Consider the following 18,197-nt stretch of genomic DNA (forward strand, 5'->3'; position numbering starts at 1 on the left):
AGGCAGAGGATAGAGGTGGCTGGGGTGGGGGGGAGGAAGAGGAAGAGAGAAAAGAAGAGCAGGACAGGAAAAGGGAAAGGAGGGAGAGAGAGTGAAGAGAGGATGCGGAGTAAAACAGAAAGCCCAGAGGAGAGGATTGGGGAAGAGAAGACAAGAAGGTAAGAGAGGAGAGAAAGGGAAGGAGAAAGAGAGCAGGAGAGAGGAAAAGAGCAAAGGAAGGAGGGAGAGGAAAGGAGAGGAGAGAAAGAGAAAGGGATGGGAGGATGGATGACCTCACCTGTCTCCTTGCTCTGGTCAGGTTCTCAGAGGACCCCCTATGGTGGAGTCCTGTCCACTTTACTCCACCCGTGCTGACTCCAATCCTTTCTCCTCTTGTAACACCCTCTGCAGACATAGCCAGGGATAGTTTTACCATTTATCTAGTCATCCTTTATCCAGTTCAGTTTGACAGCCAGTATTAACCACCACAGAGGAGTTCATCAATTTCACCATTCTACGAGTAATGGTGTTAGTCGTTTTCAGTGGAGTAAGTTTATACCAAATAGGTTTCTCGTAAGTAGGAATTCTTAACTGATATCTGCAGGCTGCTAAGGGTTCCTAGAGGGCCATAGTGGGGTCCATAAACTATTTTCTACATTTCAAAAGTGTCTGCAATTGAACACTACCACTTCGTCAGACTCTATATACTAAAGTTGAGTACACACATGCCCTAGGGCCCAGCAATTTCTTTCCTTCATATGTGTAGTAGATACAGAAACACTTACATATATTCCCCCAAAGATACATATCAAGTAATTCAAAGTGGTGCTGTTGGAAATAGCCAACACTGGGAAATGACCTAAATGTCTGTCAACATTAGGACTGAAAAATAAATTCTAGTATATTTACACAATAGAATGTGCATTAAGGCCCGAGAAGGACATTTATGCAAAATGTGGGGTGTTTTGCTGATGTTGAGGGAATGTAACCAGACATGCAATTTATTGTAAAAGTCACTTCCATGGAATCCAAAGACAGAGGGAACTACAGGGTGCAACTGCAAGTCAGAGAGGGGGTAACCTTAAGGGACGCTGATAGGGGAGTCTGGAGTAGTGCTCACAAGGGGGGTGCTGGTTTGGTGGATATGTTTGGCGTATGAAGAAAACTTACCAATGTATTTTTGGTATGTGTGCTTTTTCTTTGTGAATCACACCTCAGTTAAGTTTCTAAAGTGTATAATGAAAATTTACACTATAGCTAATTTTGTTTTTTTTTATTTCATAGCAGTTAAGTATGACAATTCAACATTAAGATGAGAAAGAAAATTAATTACCTCTGGGAAAATTGTTTGTCTGGCAACCATTTTACAAAATGTGGGCTCAGCCCAGGGAGAACATGATTAAACATTTCTTTTGTGGACAACTTGTGAAAAAATTTCAGAATTAGGAGCTAAACATTTTTAAATCTCTCTCTCTCTCTCTTTCTCTCTCTCTCTCTCTGTCTCTCTCTCTCTTTCTCTCTCTCTCCCTGTTTGTGTGTGTGTGTCCACCTCACCCACTCCGTGTGTGTGTGTGTGTGTGTGTGCGCGCGCGTGTATGTGTGTGTGTGTGTTTCTATGTGAGTGTGCGAGCTTGGTGCCATGTTGTGTATGGAGGTCAGAGAACAACCTTGGGAGTCAGTTCTTGCCTTCCTTGTTTGAGATGGGGCTCCTGTTTGCTGCTAAGTATGCCAGGCTATGGTAGCTCAAGAGCTCCTGGGAATTCCCTTGTCTGTCTTCCTTTTTGCCCTGAGATTACAAGCACAGATGCACCTGGGTTCTGAGGCTCGGAATTCAGGACTCTCACTCTCATGGCAAGCGCTTTACCTAAGGAGCCACCTTCCCAGCCCCAACTTTGAAAACAAACTGTCTCTTTAAGAGTGTGTCTGTTACAAAGAGAGTCAATAGAAAGTTTGGTATTTTCATAAAATAGATAAGAAAATGTTCGAATTCTAGGTGACCTTGTAGGGCATAGGGAGGTGATTGGGATCTTTAACTGCAGCCATTTTTTAGATTTGTTTATTATGATTGTCCTCTTTGGAGAGAGTGAGGGGAGAGGTCTGAGTTTATGTGCACTTTCCCCCTCTGACCTATCCAAGAACCGAAGAAGGTCAACTGTCTTGTATAATGCTTGGGTGCCATCTCCCGGTCGGTCCGTCATTAAACAAGGAAGCCTTCAGGAGAGAGGAGGAATTGAGTGTCTGATGAAAAGTGAGTTTGTCACACGCATCAGTGAGACAAAGGGACCCTTGTTCTGCTAGTACCAAGGTTGACTGCTCCTCTTGGCAACAAGATGATCTTTAACCATCTGTTGGCTACCCTTGCTACCATCTGCCATCTATCTAGTCAATCTCGTCTCCTGCTTGCTGTGTACCTCTGGAGAGGACAGCCAGGCAGTCCGCATAGCTGAACCAATTCATCCAGACTCTTCGGAGCCCAAGCCAAGGCGGGATCGGCTGCAGGTGGCATGTGTGGAGGGCGAGGAATGGCCTCCGCTCATTTGTGTTTGGGCTCATTTAATTAGTCTGTGGCGGCAGCGGCGGCGGCGGCGGCGGCGGCATTGCCCTGGATGGATTGAAGAACTGACTGGCAGCTGTCTTTCTTGGAAGGACAGGAATACTCAGGTTCTGGAGAGAAGGTTGGGAGTCAGCAGCCAGAAGGCAGCTGCCTTTAGCTGGAGTCATGTGACTGTGAAGACTGTTCATCAAAAGCATGGCATGGTGAAAGACTCAGGCAGCCATGTGAGGTGGTGAGACCTCAAACCCAGCAGTAATCCTGTCTACTGTCCACTCTCTCCCAGCCCAGGGTAAATCTCGGGAAATCTGGATTTATGTGAGCCAATGTGAGTGAATTCAATTCTTTTTACCTATGACTGACTCAGGGAAGAGAATTTATCCCAAATGGACAGGAGAGGAGAGAGGAGAGGTGGGTGTGTTAGGGAATAGTTAACAAGAAGAGAATGGCCTCTTTGTCACGTCAGGAGCAGACTGAAGGCCTGCTGTCCTGCAGATAGCGCTTCTGTAGAGAAGCAGTTTAGGCTGGTGGAGGGGACACGGGGGACCCGGGTCCTTCAGGACACTGTAAAGCCTTTAAGATAATTAAGCGAGTGCTAAGTTTTCATTAAGGGAATATGATGATTTCCTTACTTTTTAAACCACTTGAGTTCAAGGTTTTGCTTCCTTGCAGCACGAGCCCCTGGTTAATTTAAAACTCCAGCCCCAGGCTTTGACACTCGCATGCACATATCATCTCTTCCATTTTAATTTGACTGCATCTTGGAAGTCATTGTTCGGACTGAAGATATCTAAAACATAAACTACCTCTCTCCTCACTTCCATATCTTACATTTTTATTGTAAACAATTGGGAATCTTGGATTTCTCTTACCTTCAGTCTACTAGTAAACTATACTCATACACAAAACCTATCAATTACATTTCAAAAGTTGTGTACAAATCTTATCATGCATTGTGAATGCTTACTGTATGGGAGATTATATGCTAGGAAATTTTATGTGATTTATTGGAACTATTAAAAATACTCAAAATGGTTGTACAGGGTAGACAATTTTTATCTCCCCTGTGTGTCATAGGAAGTAAAGCTGAGTGTTATTCTCCAAGCGACACAGCAGAGCTTTGAGGGAAGGAAACTGGATGGAGCAGACCACTGACTCCTCCCTTGAAGATGCTCCTGTTCTCTGGTCACCTTGCCTTCAGACCTTCCCTTGCTTTGTGACTTTTTTTCTTGGGAAATGTGAACAACATCTGCTCACTCCAGGTAGATCACCAATGACAGACCAAAGTCAAACAAGTCGAGTTAACGAGTTTATTGAGGTCTTATAGAAGCATGGGTGAAGGGTTACTCACAGGAGCATGGAAGAATCAAAGGTAGTTCCTTCATGGTACCAACCTAAGGGTTAACTCACAAGAGCTCCATTTCTGAAGCTCCCTGCATGACCTCCAGACAGAGCTGGATAGGTTAGAATATCTCCTCTCTGAAACGGTTGTTCCTGCTCATATACACTTAGGTGGTGGTTGCCCAAGGTGGGGCAGTGGCTTGTGAATCTTGTAAGTTTCAGGAGCTTTCTGAGACTTATATTTGTTTACTTCTTGAGGCTTATAAGTTTTGTTTACTTTCTGAGTCTTAAGGCTTTTGCAGGATGGGATGTTTCAGTTTAGAACAAATTGTGGCACAAGAGTTCTATCCATGCCTTCTCATGTTTTCTTGCTAGTACTTTTCAGGATTTGGCTGAAGTGTCTCCTGCCTAGATGATTGCAATGCAAAATGTCATATACTTTGTCTGTCCTATTGATTTTCCTAAGAATCTGGTCTTTCCACTTTAAAATATGTAGCAATTTATTATCTAGCAGCAGTTACAGAGGAAGGCAGATTTTATGCATCTGTGGAATTTCTAGGCAAGATGATACAAGGCTCTTAAATGGTTTGTCCTGGGGTGGTCCTTCAAGAGAGAAGGCATTGGCTGGTTACCAGTTTGTAAACAAGGACCACTTAGACAAAAGCCTATGTTTCCTTATGGCATTCAGTGTCACTTAAAATCAGTCCTGAAGTTGCTTCTCCTTCATGGCTCCCAGGCACCACCTCTCTGACACCTCAGTCAGTTGGACTAAATCCCTTCATCTGTGCCCACATCACCCCCAAGTGGACTTGACCTTAACTAGGCTTTCTATGGTCATGAGGTCTCACCCTCCCTGAGGATCTATATGTAGTTAATAGTTGCTGAGGAAAGAGGAGAGATTTTCTTTAGTTCTGTAGCCACTGTCAGGTTGTCCACGTTCTTGCAAATAACACCTCACCCACACTCCTATAAGCAGCCATAAGCAAACCTGCCAAGTTACTTAACAACAAAATACGAAAGTAGAAGGGGAAATACATCTATACATACCTATAATATAATAAATATACATTCATGTATTTGAGTGTCATAATGAAACCCATTACATTGTATAATTAATTCATCCTATTTTTTTCTTTTTTTAAACTGAAAATAGATTGTCTTCCATACAATATACCCTGACTGTGGTACTCCCCCCGCCAACTCCTCTGAAATCCTCCTCACTTCCCTACCCACCCAAATCAACACCATCTCTTTTTCTCTCTCCTTAGAAAGCAGGTATCTATAAAATAACAATAAAATGAAATAAGATAAAATAAAACCAAACCAGAAGAAGATAAAACAAAAAAAGCCACAGAAAAAGCACAAGAAATATATAAATATGCTAAATTTTAAAGAGCCTGGGTTTTTGAATATTAATTTTTCTCTTACCTGTAGCAAACTCTTGCAATAATAAGGCATGTAAATTGGGAGTGCTCTACAGTAATGAAAAATTTATAGTATGCAAATGAATTCAATATGTGGTTGATATGGCTGAAGGAGGGGTATAGAGAGGAAGTAGTTAGGATTTTACATTTAGTTAAGGTGGACCTTAATTGTGATTATTATTTACACTTCTTTTTTCATATCTTCTTGTATAAATTTTAATTATGGATCTTCAAATGAAACCTTAACAACTCTCAAAAAGGCTCCCACCACAATCCAGGATTTTTGTCTAGATAATGAGCTCCACACAGCGTCCCTTCTTACACAGAAAGGCTCTTCAGAAATAGTGCCTGGTTGTCCAAAGAGTGACCACTGTGCTTTGATTTTAGTGTTCGGTGTGAACCAGAGCAAGAAAGGTGTGACCCAAAGATTGCTTGTAGGGAGTTGGCCTCTTTCCCCTGACATTAGCCATAATGAGAGAGTATTTTCTTCATCATGGTATCTTTTATTCAAAAATATTTATTTTATTTCAAATTCTATATGTATGTGTGTCTGTGTTTGTCTCTGTGTGGGTTTATGAATGTGAGTGCAGGTACTTGCAGAGGCCAGAAACATCAGAACCCCTGGAACTGGAGTTACAGACTGTTTGACCCACCCTATATTAATTCTGGGAAGTGAACTTGGGTCTTCTGCAAGAGCAGTACATGGCTCTTAACCCCTGAGCCATCGGTACAGATCCTGGATACACTTACTTGAGTCTTAAATTTTCTTAATGAACATATATCCATTCATTATTTATCTACTTAGCATCTATTGATGCTGTAGTCTGCTCAGTGCTCTGTTGAGGTAAAGAACAGGTAAGAAGTATCTGCACTTAAGCAGCTTGCAACTTGATGTAGTAGTTCGTTTATCAAGCAGTTACTATGCACTGACACTATTGAGCCATGTACCAGAAATGAACAGCATGATTTAATTTAATCTTCACAGCAAGTTCATGGCCCAGGAACCCTCATCCCTACACAAAAGATAAAGACAGTGAAACTCAGAGATGTAAACCATTTTGTTAAAAGTTCTTGAGTAGAAGGGCCAGGTTTGACTGCTGAGGTTGAATATTTTTATGGTCAGCCATGTGTGGTCACCTTTCCACTGTTGACCCTGGGCTTGGCCATGTGGCTGATTCCAACCTATGAGAGGAGAGTAGAAAGGATGTCCCTTCTGACCAGAAGCTTGAAGACCAAGAAGTCATTTGAACTGCTCTTTGCCATGGTGGTACTTCTAGTTAGAGACTGGGCTCTAAAGTGAAGATGCAGTAGTCATGGCAACAATCCATCTACAGTGGACTGTAGAGTGAGTGAGTGACAGGTGAATGTTTGCTGTTGTGAGATCCAACATTTCTGGGGTCATTTGTTTTGCAGCATGACTTTCTGATTAAAGTTTTAAGTGATGATGGCAGAGATCTGTCTGTCTGTCTGTCTCCCTCCCCCTCTCTGTGATCCTGTGTGTGATTGTCTGCGTGTGTGCATGTGCACATGTGTGTGGAAGTGCATGTGGAAGCCAAAAGTCTATCTTGGGTGTCATTTCTCAGGCATTTTTTTTTGAAACAGGGTCTTTTACAGTCCTGAAACTTGTCAATTAGGTGAGGTGGGCTGTCGAGTGAGATACAATGATCTACCTGTATCCCACTCACCACGGATGGATTTATAAGCAAACAACACCGTACCTTTTACACCGGTTCTGGGGTTTGAACTCAGGTCTTCTGCTTTCATGATGAATACTTGATGGGCTGAGCTATCTCTCTACTCTGCAAGTGACTTCTTACATTTTCATAGACGTATATGAGCATCTGAATGCTGACTGTAATAAGATCTGCTCTGCCCCAGGCTTTGCCTGCTTACTTCTCTGTCCACTTTGGCTGACATCCACTTCTATACTCTTCCCGTTTCTTGCCTGTTATCTGTTGTTCTTCAACTGCACCTCAAACAAAGCATTTTAAAACTACATCCTGCTTTATCTTTGCTGAAAGTCTTCCAGTTGGACACAGTCTGCCTCAGTCTGGCATACCCAGGCTAGAACTCCCCACTCCACACAAGTTCTGACAGGACAGAGAAAGCCACCCTGCTATGCACACCAACTATTTTCAGGGAGTTTTGCCAGCAATCTTGCTGACACATTGGTCCTCACTACACTTAAGGAAAAAAAAAAAGAAAGAACCACGATTTCCTCATGAACTACTATTAAATCAGGTCTCTTTTAACCTATGTTTCTGTGTGCAATTTGATGACTGTTAACTGTTTCTTAGATTAATAGGTAGTGGCCTTATTTTTTTCTTGTTGGTGCTTTCTACTTTAAAATATATTTTATTGTGTAAAAATATTGCACCATTAGATTTTTTCTGCTGAGAGTTTTTTTTCCTTGCACATTTTAAAATTTACTTACCTTTGCTTTTATGTGCTATTGTATTTTAAGGGTGTCTCTTGTGTATGGCAACATAGCTTGGTCATTAAAAATTCGATTTGACTAGCATAATCCCTAACTACATTCTAAATATTTGTCCTTATATCCACAGATATGTGTACTTCTCACCCCTCATCAAGGGAACTTTTCTTTGCAACAGTTGGAGACCATTACAGAGAATGACAACTGATCAAAATGCAGAACTGTGGATCCCGGTCCCAACTGATGCGTCTTCAACACAGCTCCTGCACTTGAGGCTCAGGGATCATTACAGGAGAGGGTGCAGGAAGATTGTCAGAACCAGAGAACCAGGGAGTTTGCTGGGAGATTGTGTATTCTGGAAATGTCAGAAGCTACACCCATGAATCTCACCAACATAACTGCCTAAACATGAGCTGAACAGGGACACCACCAATAGACATGCTAACGTGGAGACAAGAGAAAGCTCACAGGGCCTCAGCCCTATACAGAGAACTACAGGGAACTAAGGAATATCAGGAGTGGGAGAAACTGTCTGCCCCGCCCGGGGAAGAACATACCAATACCAAATGGTCGTCCCTGAGAACATAAATACAAGTAACATTCTATAGACTGAGCATTGTACTTATGCATTTAGGAATTACACACACACACACACACACACACACACACTGTGTGTGTGTGTGTGTGTAACAACAATGAAAGAAGAAGAGGTCATGAATTTGAAAGAGCAAGGGGAGAGTTTGGAGAGAGGAAAAGGAGGAAATAATATTATTTATTATATTACAATATAATAAAATAAAGATTATTTTAAAATTGCAGTTTTATATTCTGAATTTGTGGTATCTGTCTGTCTGTTTCTCTCCCTTTCCCTCTGCCTCCCTCCTTTCCTTCCTTCACTCCTGTGTGTGTGTGTGTGTGTGTGTGTGTGTGTGTGTGTGTTTGTATACCTGTGTGTACGGGTGCATGTGTGTGTGTGTACCTGTGTATATAGGTGTGTGTGTGTGTGCATGTGTGTACCTGTGTGTACAGGTGCATGTGTGTGTGTGTGTGTAGCTGTGTGTATAGGTGTGTGTGTGCATGTGTGTGTGTGTGTACCTGTGTGCACAGGTGCATGTATGTGTATATATACCTGTGTGTACAAGTGCATGTGTGTGTGTGTGTGTGTGTGTGTGTGTGTGTGTGTGTGTGTGTATACCTGTGTGTACAGGTGCATGTATGGGTGTCTGTGTGTGTGTGTGTGTGTGTGTGTGTGTATACCTGTGTGTACAGGTGCATGTATGGGTGTCCGTCTGTGTGTGTGTGTGTGTGTGTGTGTGTGTGTGTGTGTGTGTGTGTACACCTGTGTGTACAGTTGCATGTGTGTGTGGAGTCAGGGAGTCAATCTCCTTAGGTGCCACTTGCCTTGTTTTGTCTGAAAGTCTGACCAGCTAGTGAGCCCCAGGGATCCCCCACCTCCCTCCCCAGGGCTCAGATTGCAAGTATCTGTCATTCCAGGCAGCTTTTTCACAAGGGTTTCGGGAACGGAACTCAGGTTCTCATGCTTAAACAGGAAACCCTTCACCCGCTTAGTTCTCTCCCCAATTCAATAATCCGATTTCTTTTTTGAAACAAGATCTTATGCATCCCAGTCTGACCTCCACCTGACTATGGAGCTGAGGATGACCTTGAACCTCTGATTCTCCTGCCTCTACCTCCCAGTGCTGTGATTACAGGTGTGAGCCACCACACCCAGTTTTTGCAGTGTTGAGGGTGAGATCCAGGGTTTCATGCCTGATACTCTGAATTTTATTCATTTGTATTTATTAAAATACACACAATTGGATGACTGCACATCATCTGTTTTATTCTTCTCCCTTCCTGTTTTCTTGTTAGATCTTTAAGGTGCTTGTTCTCGTCTCTATTGCAAGTTACAGATTGCTTCAAGATTAAAAAAATTAAATTAACTTATTTACTTATTTGTGTGTATGTGTCTTGTGCTATGGTGTACATATTGAAGTCAGAGGACAGTTTGCAGAAGTCAATTCTCTCCTCCTACCACATGGGTCCTGAGGATCGAACTCACCTCTTTAGTGTTGGAGGCAAGTGCCTTTATCTACTGAGCCATCCCACTGACCCTGCTCCTGTTTTTTTTTTTTTTTTTTTTTTTTAGGGGTTTACTCTTAAAATGTTTAATATTCCTTCTAACTTTTTTTGTGTTTTAGAAAATATCCAGCAATTCTTTTTCTTTCTGTTTTTCTTTAAAGCCTACATTGATTTAATATTGTCATCTTGCTTCTGTTGCTACAGTATTTCTTCTGTATTTTCCCTCACCCTTAGGACAGGGCTTTATATTTTTCTAATTAAAATTAATCTCATTAGTTTCCATCACCCCCTGGCTGGTGAGGGATTCTGAGGTCCTGGTCCAGGGCTCCAAGTGGCTCTTTTCCTCTTTTGTGCCATCTTCAATTTTAATTTGCATAAATCTAGCCAAGTCATTAATTAAAGAAATTAAATAATCAAAGCTGGGCTCAGGATTTTGTGTTTTCCTTTCAGGAACTCCATGTCTTGGAGTGGAGGGTAGGAAGTCTAACAAAAAAAATCTACTTTCCTAAGGACCATGATCCTGTCTGACTTTAATTAGCCTCCCCCTGACCCCTGACTAGTAGAAGACCATTTCCTTACTGCTCCCTCCCAGGTCCCATCACCTCTCCTCCAGAATGGAAGGCTGACTGTTGATTAAAATTAACTGAGGGAGAAGCTGCTTCCCTGGTTGCCTCCTCAGCTCTCTGAGTGATGAAACTGTCATCCACGTGGGGCAGGAATTCATCAGGTTTTCACAGAATGTGGCCGCAAGGATAGGAGCCACGTAGCTGCACTGGAGGTGAGGATGGGGAGGAGAGAGGGACACAAAGGACATATGCATCCTCTAGTGTCAGTGTAGAACCTTGGCAACTGGGAGGCAGGCTGTGAGCCTGGGCTCCGGCCTCAGTTTTGCTGCTGCTGTTACAAATCAGGGCCGGAAAACTTGGCACATTTGAGCACACGTGGGTACCAGGCTGCTATCTAGTTACCTTGGAGACATCCCCTCTGTTTCTTACCCATTCACTTCTCATCCCTTGCAATCTGGTTTGATATTGCTCTTCCGACAAAGCTATTTTCTACCCCCTTAACCAAAATTCAGGAATTTGTTTGTTATGTTTCAATTCTAGGAACTTCTTTTGTATTTGGCACCATGGATTCTTCTGAGAATCTCTCCCCTCCTTTCTTCCTTTCTGCCACTGAACTGTCCTGATGTACCCCAGTGCCCCCTTTTCTTCCTTCATTTCCTCTGTCATTCATATATGAACCTCCTCTTTCCTCCACTCCCAGGCACACCCCCAATTCTTGCCTCTCTACTGCTCCTTACGAACTGATGCTCCCTACACTGAGTTTTTCATATTATTTTATCCCTAGTGCCTCAGTTCTTCTGGATAGTACCATTGTCTTCCCATTCACAGAAGCTGAAGGACAGACACTTAAATGTTGTGGGATATTATTTTATTTGGGCAGCAGGCAGAGAGAATAAATAGGAGGAGAAATCTAGGCTCGAGAAGGAGGAGAGAAAAAGAAGAGAGGAGAGAAAAGGGAGAAAGAGGGGGAGACACTTGGGGCCAGCCAGGCAGCCACCAAACTCTGAGTAGGATATTCAGAAAGAAAGGTAAAAAGGCCTGAGCCAAAATGTACATGAAGAGAAACAGGTTAAGTTACAAGAGCTAGCAAGAAATAAGCCTAAGCTAAGGTCAAGCATTCATAACTAATAATAAGTCTCCATGTCATGATTTGAGAGCTGGTTGGTGGCCCAAAAGAAAGCCTGGTACATCTAAAGGTGGGTGTTGAGCTGGCTCCAATCTCAAGAGTGTCAAACACCTATAAATACATAATGGAGAAGCTGGGGTCTGTAATTTTTTGTTTAAATCAATGAGCCTGGAACATAGGTACATACTAATAATCCAGAGAGGATTGGATGACATATATATGTAGAGAACTTTCTATTTACAATTTCTTGCATGAGGGTCTTCAACACATCTCCTTAGTTGAATCTTATAATCCACTGAGGAAGATTTTACAGGCAAGCAAAGGTGGGCTTACTGGGGATGAGGTGGAATACTTCATTGTGAATGCTGGAACCAGGATTCAGAGTTTTACCTGTTATTTTTTCAGAACACTATATTGGCTCATGCTTGCCGCAGAGCAAGTGATAATGTGAATTGATAATTTAAGGCTTAATTTTTTTCATTAAGCAATATGTACAAAACACTTCCAGGAATGACACTAGAATATAAAAGGTACAGAGGTACAAAAGGGTAAGAACTTTTGGAGAGAGTCAGAGGAAACTTACAAAGAATGATGGAGTGTCAGATTTTAGAGGCATTGAGTTTGTGGCATCTGTAGCCTTCCACAGATGATCTTGGAAAAAGACAGAAACTGGGAATTTAAATTTATATCTCCTAAGTGTAAGGTAAAAGTTAGAAGCTTGGACATGGTGAAATATGTGTACCCTAAAAGAGGGAGCAAGGCGCTGATGAGAACAAGGAGCCCAAGAGGAAGGTCCAGAGTGACTAAGGGGCATGTAGAGAGAGTAGATGTGGCAAGCCAGAGGAGTTCCAAGTCGGTCAGGACAGTAGGGTTTGCAAAGGGAGAAATAGATATGGTTCAGCCAAAGAATTCTGTAGCAGGAATCTTAACAGTTCTTATTAATAAAATCAAACCTGAGGCCAGCTCTTGGGGTCAATGCTGGTAGATCAGAGAGACAGAACAAGCCACAGCTATCTCACCTCGCCGGATCCTCAGCTGGTCTTGTCTCCTCAGACTGGAGGCCTCTGAGTCCTCATCCAGAATGGGTCTCAGCTGAATTGCTGCTCAAAAGCCTGAATGCTTAACCAGCCAAATGCCTTTAGTTTCTGGTCCTCACGCCTTATATACCTTTCTGCTTTCTACCACCACTCCCTGGGATTAAAGACTTGCTTTCTGGGATTAAAGGCGTGAGTCACCATGCTTAGCTGTATCCTTGAACACATGGATTTCTGCCTCCGGAATGCTAGGATTAAAGGCATGTGCTACCACTGCCCATCCTTTATGTTTAATATTGTGGCTGCTCTGTCTCTGACCCCAGATAAGTTTATTAGCATGCACAATATTTGGGGGAATACAATACCACAGAATTAGAAGGCTACTCATGAGGCTGATGAGAAGGATGAATTCAAGGGTGGAAAAGGATGATACATTAGTTACAGGGATTTGGAAGATTAGCAGAGGTGAGGAGCAGAAAAAATATATAATACCTTATTATCTCCAGGTAGTTTTGTGTGTGTGTTCTCCATAACAGAGTCTTCTTTTGCTTCCCTTGAATGTATATCTGCTGTCTCTGTATCCCAACTCCTCTCTGTGTCTCTATCCACCCTGTCTTTCTCTCCCTGTCCTTCCTGACTTCATGGCTTCCTTCCTTCTTGACTTCCTCCCTGACTTCCTTCCTACAATATATGCATAAGCATGTCTCTCTGTGTGTATGTATGTGTGCAACTATGTGAGAGTATGTGTGTCTGTGCTTATGTGTGCAGTCCAGAAGTCCATATCAAACATCTTGTATTGTTCTTGAATCTTTTGAGATAGTGTCTCCCACAAAACCTAGAAATCGCTGATTTGCTAGAATGGCTGGCTGGTGAGCTCCAGAGATCTTAGTTCCAATTCCCCTGCTGGAATCACAAGTATGTGCGTGATCTGGCTTTTTATTTGGTGCTGGGGATCTGAACTCAGCTCCAAATGCTTGTGCCACAAACATTTTACTGACAATGCAATTCCCCCAGCAGCTCTGCAGGCCATTCTTTTTTTTTTTTAAGATTTGTTTATTTTTATTTGTTGTGTGTATTTTGCCTCCATGTCTGTATGTGCACCATATATGTGCTCTGTGTTCAGAGAGGCCAGAAGAGGGCACTCGAGCCTCTGGAACTGGAGTTACTGATTGCTGTGAGCTACCACGGGGTGCTGGGAGCAGACTTGGGTCCTCTGCAAGAGCAGCCAGTGCTTAACTGCTGAGCATATCCCCAGCCCTCCAAACCATTCTTTGTTTTGTTTTGGTTTTGTTTCTCAAGACAGTGTTTCTCTGTGAAACGGCCCAGGCTCTTCTGGAACTTGCTTTGTAGATTTACAGAGATCTAACTGCCTCTGCCTCCCAAGTGCTGGGATTAAAGACCTGGGCCCACCACTGCCCTGCAACCTCCCAATCATTCTTACCTCTTCTACTCCTTCACCTCAGTCCAGTCTGTCGTTGTTACTTGGGTACAGTTCTGTATGGCTGGGACCTCTACGAGGTGTGAGATCCTTTCCTTCGTTTTCACAATAGCTTCGCACACTGTGGGTGTTCATTTAGTGCCTTGCAAACAGTAGGCACCCCTGAAACATTTGCTGAATGGAATTGTGTGGAGACCAATGTAACAGAAGGCAGTGGGGATTCCCATAATACCATCAATCCTTGCTTTCTCCAGGAGGAGAGGGAATATGTGCTGAATGAAAGAAATTCAGATAAGATTCTGACTAGATTTTTTTCCAGTAATTGAAGTCTGTGTTCCAAAATCAGATAGCTCAGTGAATAAATCTCTCAGAACTTACAAGTGTTTTGTCTACACAAAGTCACAGAATTGGCACAGGGTTCTGGATAACTTGACAATTTATTCAACTTGTTAAAGCTTCCTTTGACTTGTTAAAAATTTCAAACTGACTTATCGTGGAAATCTGGCTTTTTTAAGAAACATATTTTCAGGGTTCTGAATAGTTAATTTTTCTCAAGATCTTGGGGCAGGAGTATGAACCAGAGAGGAAGAATGTTAATCAAAGAAAGAGGATATGAACACACAGAGTTCAAGAAAGAAATCAGTCAAGATACCTAGTTTCTGGTCCTGACCCTGCTTCTAACGATTATTACCTTATTCTACATCTCTGAGCTTTGGTCTCTACAAAATATAAAACAGTTAACAAAACTTGCTAAGATCGTGAGTTTTATGAATCTCAGGAAAACACTTTGATAGTCCTAGGCCATAAAATATTTTTGCTTTCCTGCTATTCACTCCCTAGTATCCATATGTGTGTCTCCCTGACAGATGTAAGAATCACTTGTGAGATGGGCCCCTGGGCACGTTGGAGGGGTATTATCTTGATTACATTCTTTAAATGGGAAGACCTGTGTACTGTGGGCAGTGTCATTCCGTAGGCAGAAGGACCTCAAATGCTTAAGAATGGAAAAGGGAAGGTGGTTTTACCGTGTGACTAGCTACTCTAGCTCCTCCTGTAGCTGTGACTTCCCCCTGCAATAACAGACTGTAACTTGGAACTCCTTCCACCCTTAAGTGGCTTTTGTCAGAGCATTTTATCACAGCAACAGAAAAGGAAACTTAGGTAACAGCGAACATGGAATTACCAAAGGAAGGAAGCATGAAGTTGGTTGTGTTCTTACCTTTTGTTCTCCACCTTAATCCTGTTTCATTGTGTTGATAAAGAACTAAATGTAGCTTGGCTGGCATCAAATGTTGAAATATAAACTCAAGAAAAGAGGCCTTGTCTAATTTCCCCAGAACTATGGCTCTAGACCTCAAGCATGCTGTTTGCTCAACAGACTGTTTGAGAACTGGAGCGTGACTGTGGCCAGTCTGCGTGGTGACCTGCTGCAGTGAAGGATTCAGCTGGGCAGGTGTGATTTATGATTCCTATTTGTTACTATTGATTTTAATTATGTACTTTATTTTTATCAATATTCGATATGGACCTAGAAACTTTCAAAAGCACACATAAGGGAGAGAGAGAGAATGAAAACCAGCAGAAAGGAAGTCTCAAGCACTGGTCTTCTTGTTACATTTTATGTGCCAAGTCATGAGACAACCCCTAATGTTTTGACATTCCCGAGTTCTGAGCATTTTCTCAGCAGAGCTGTGTATGGTAAACAGTTGGTGGGAACCTTTTTCTATGATGTTAATAGGACTGGTAGATGCATATTTATTTGTATATTGTGTGTTCAGGCACATCTGTGCATGCAGCTGCCAATGCACAGGTCAACTTTACTGTGTATTGTGTGTTCAGGCACATCTGTGTATGCAGCTGCTCATGCACAGGTCAACTTTGCTGTCTTTCAGATGCCATTCATCTTGTGTTTTAAGATAGAGTCTCTCCCTGGCCTAGAACTCACCAATTAAGTGATGCTGGCCAGAGAGTGAGTCACAGAGACCTGTTTGTCCCCACCTCCCCCAGTACTTGAAGTACTACGAAGGTACACTGCCCCTAGCTTTTTCCTTTTAGTGTGGGTTCTTGGCATGAAACTCATATCTTCATGCCTGGAAAGTAGGCATCTCACTGACTAAACTCTCCCCAGCCCTTAGCAGCTGCTTTAAATGTAAAGATCACTTTAAAATGGGAATCTGAAAAAAATGATGCATCCATAGCTCTGCCAGTTGATTTCAGCCTAGATATCTGCAAACACACATCCTTTCCTGGTATCTGGTACAAGGTCAAGGTCAATGCTCTCTTCTTGCATGGATATTGCACACAGTGCCTATTTTCTCTCTTGAGATCTAGGAACTTAGAATTTCGTGAAATAGAATGTACACATAAACCCTTCTAGTCATGTACGATCACTTCCCAGGTCTTATAGTTCTTTTAGTGCCACCTAATTAGGTACAACTTTGGAATCTTTCCCAAGTTTCAACCTATCCTTATTTTTTATTTTCCACTCATGTTTCCTAAGCTTGTGGATTATTTAGTTGTGTATTTCAACTGAATTACAACAGTTGACAAATTCCATATGCAGCTTGCTTTGGCAATTGCCTAGGGCATCTCAAAGCATTCCTATGCCTGGATTTTGTCCTGTAGATGAAACAGGCTGCTGGTCCCTCTGCCCATTTATTTACTAGAGAGCCTTGAGACTACTTGGATGGTACCTTTCAAGTATCTCTCCCACCAAAAAGTCAGAGATTATTTCTCTCATTTTCTAGTTTATTTTATGTATAATTAACAGATTAAAAATTGTACACATAGGCGATGATGTTCTGTTAAAGGGGTATATTATGAAACATACCATGAGATAAGTGGATATTCATCATTGTGTATAGTTATTAATTAGGAGGGGCAGACTTGGAATCATTAACACCTCTTCATTTAGAAAATTTCAAGTATCTATTTGTATCTTGTTAATGATGCATCCTTTGAACAACTTTCCTCACTTTCCCAATCCCTACTCCCTGATAACTACCAGGCTATTCTCTAAACCCATTGGTCTCCATTTTCCACATATGAGCTCAAACAATATTTGCCTTTCAGTGCCTGGCTTATTTCCCTTAGCATTATATCCTCAGGCCATTCATATGATTACAACAGACAAATTTCCTTCTTTTGCAAGGCTGAGAATTCTACTGTGCTTTTATCAAATACTGTCATTATCCATTCATCTGTTTGTGAATACTGAGTTTTTGCCAATCCTTGGATATTCTGAATAGTGCTATATGAGAGAAGAAATGACCTACAATTGGAAAAATATTTGAAATAATGCATCTGATAAAGTGTCAATATTCAAAATACGTAAGGCAAAAGTCATGTATTTTCTCTCTGCAGTTCATAGCTTCAAACATTCAGATGTAAGTGCATAACACAGAGCAACCACAGTAACCAGGAAAGCATAGAGAAGTGGTTCTCAACCTGTGGGTCATGGCCCCTTTGAGGGTCGCATATCCAATATCCTGCATATCAGATATTTACCTTATGATTCATAACAGTAGCAAAGTTACAGTTATGAAGAAGCAATGAAAATAGCGTTATGGTTGGGGGTCACCACAACATAAGGAACTGTAATAAAGGGTTTCAGCATTAGGAACATTGAGAACCACTGGTCTAGAGAGAGGGACCTGAAGTGGGGGAGGGGTTGGGATTGATAGGGGGATAGTAGGATATAGGTGATATGGAGCAGAAAATGGAAAAATGGGCATGGGGCTCCAACTGGGAAGGGGAAGAGGGGTCAAAGCACTAGGAGAAGAAGGTATGAGGAAGAAATAACACTAAGGTTGTTTGATAAAGCCTCAAGGAATCATATAATCATATTATCTTATATTTACTATATTATAACATATATATGTATGTATGTATATATATATCCACTTGAGCTGGTCATGCTATCCATAAGAACCATAGACCAACAAAAACTCTAGTACCAGGCATGAGAAGCCTCCTTTAAAATGGTTGGTCAGGGTTGTTCAAATGACTCCCCAAACAATATAGATTATTGATTGATGTAGCCCTTGGTTGCTCTCGGGGAGTGGAAGATGGGTCCTTACTGTAGAAGACACTGCTCTCACAGGACACAGGACTTGGTTTATTCAGGCTGGATCTAATGTGAAAGTCTCTTCCCTTCTGTTTAGCTTCTAAGGTACTGGAAGATGTGATGCAAGTTGCCAAGGAAGGAAAACAGTTAACAGTC

The sequence above is a fragment of the Peromyscus californicus genome, unplaced genomic scaffold (assembly GCF_007827085.1).
Source record: "Peromyscus californicus insignis strain IS unplaced genomic scaffold, ASM782708v3 Scaffold_14__1_contigs__length_90479793_seg_2, whole genome shotgun sequence".
NCBI classification, from domain to species: domain Eukaryota; kingdom Metazoa; phylum Chordata; class Mammalia; order Rodentia; family Cricetidae; genus Peromyscus; species Peromyscus californicus.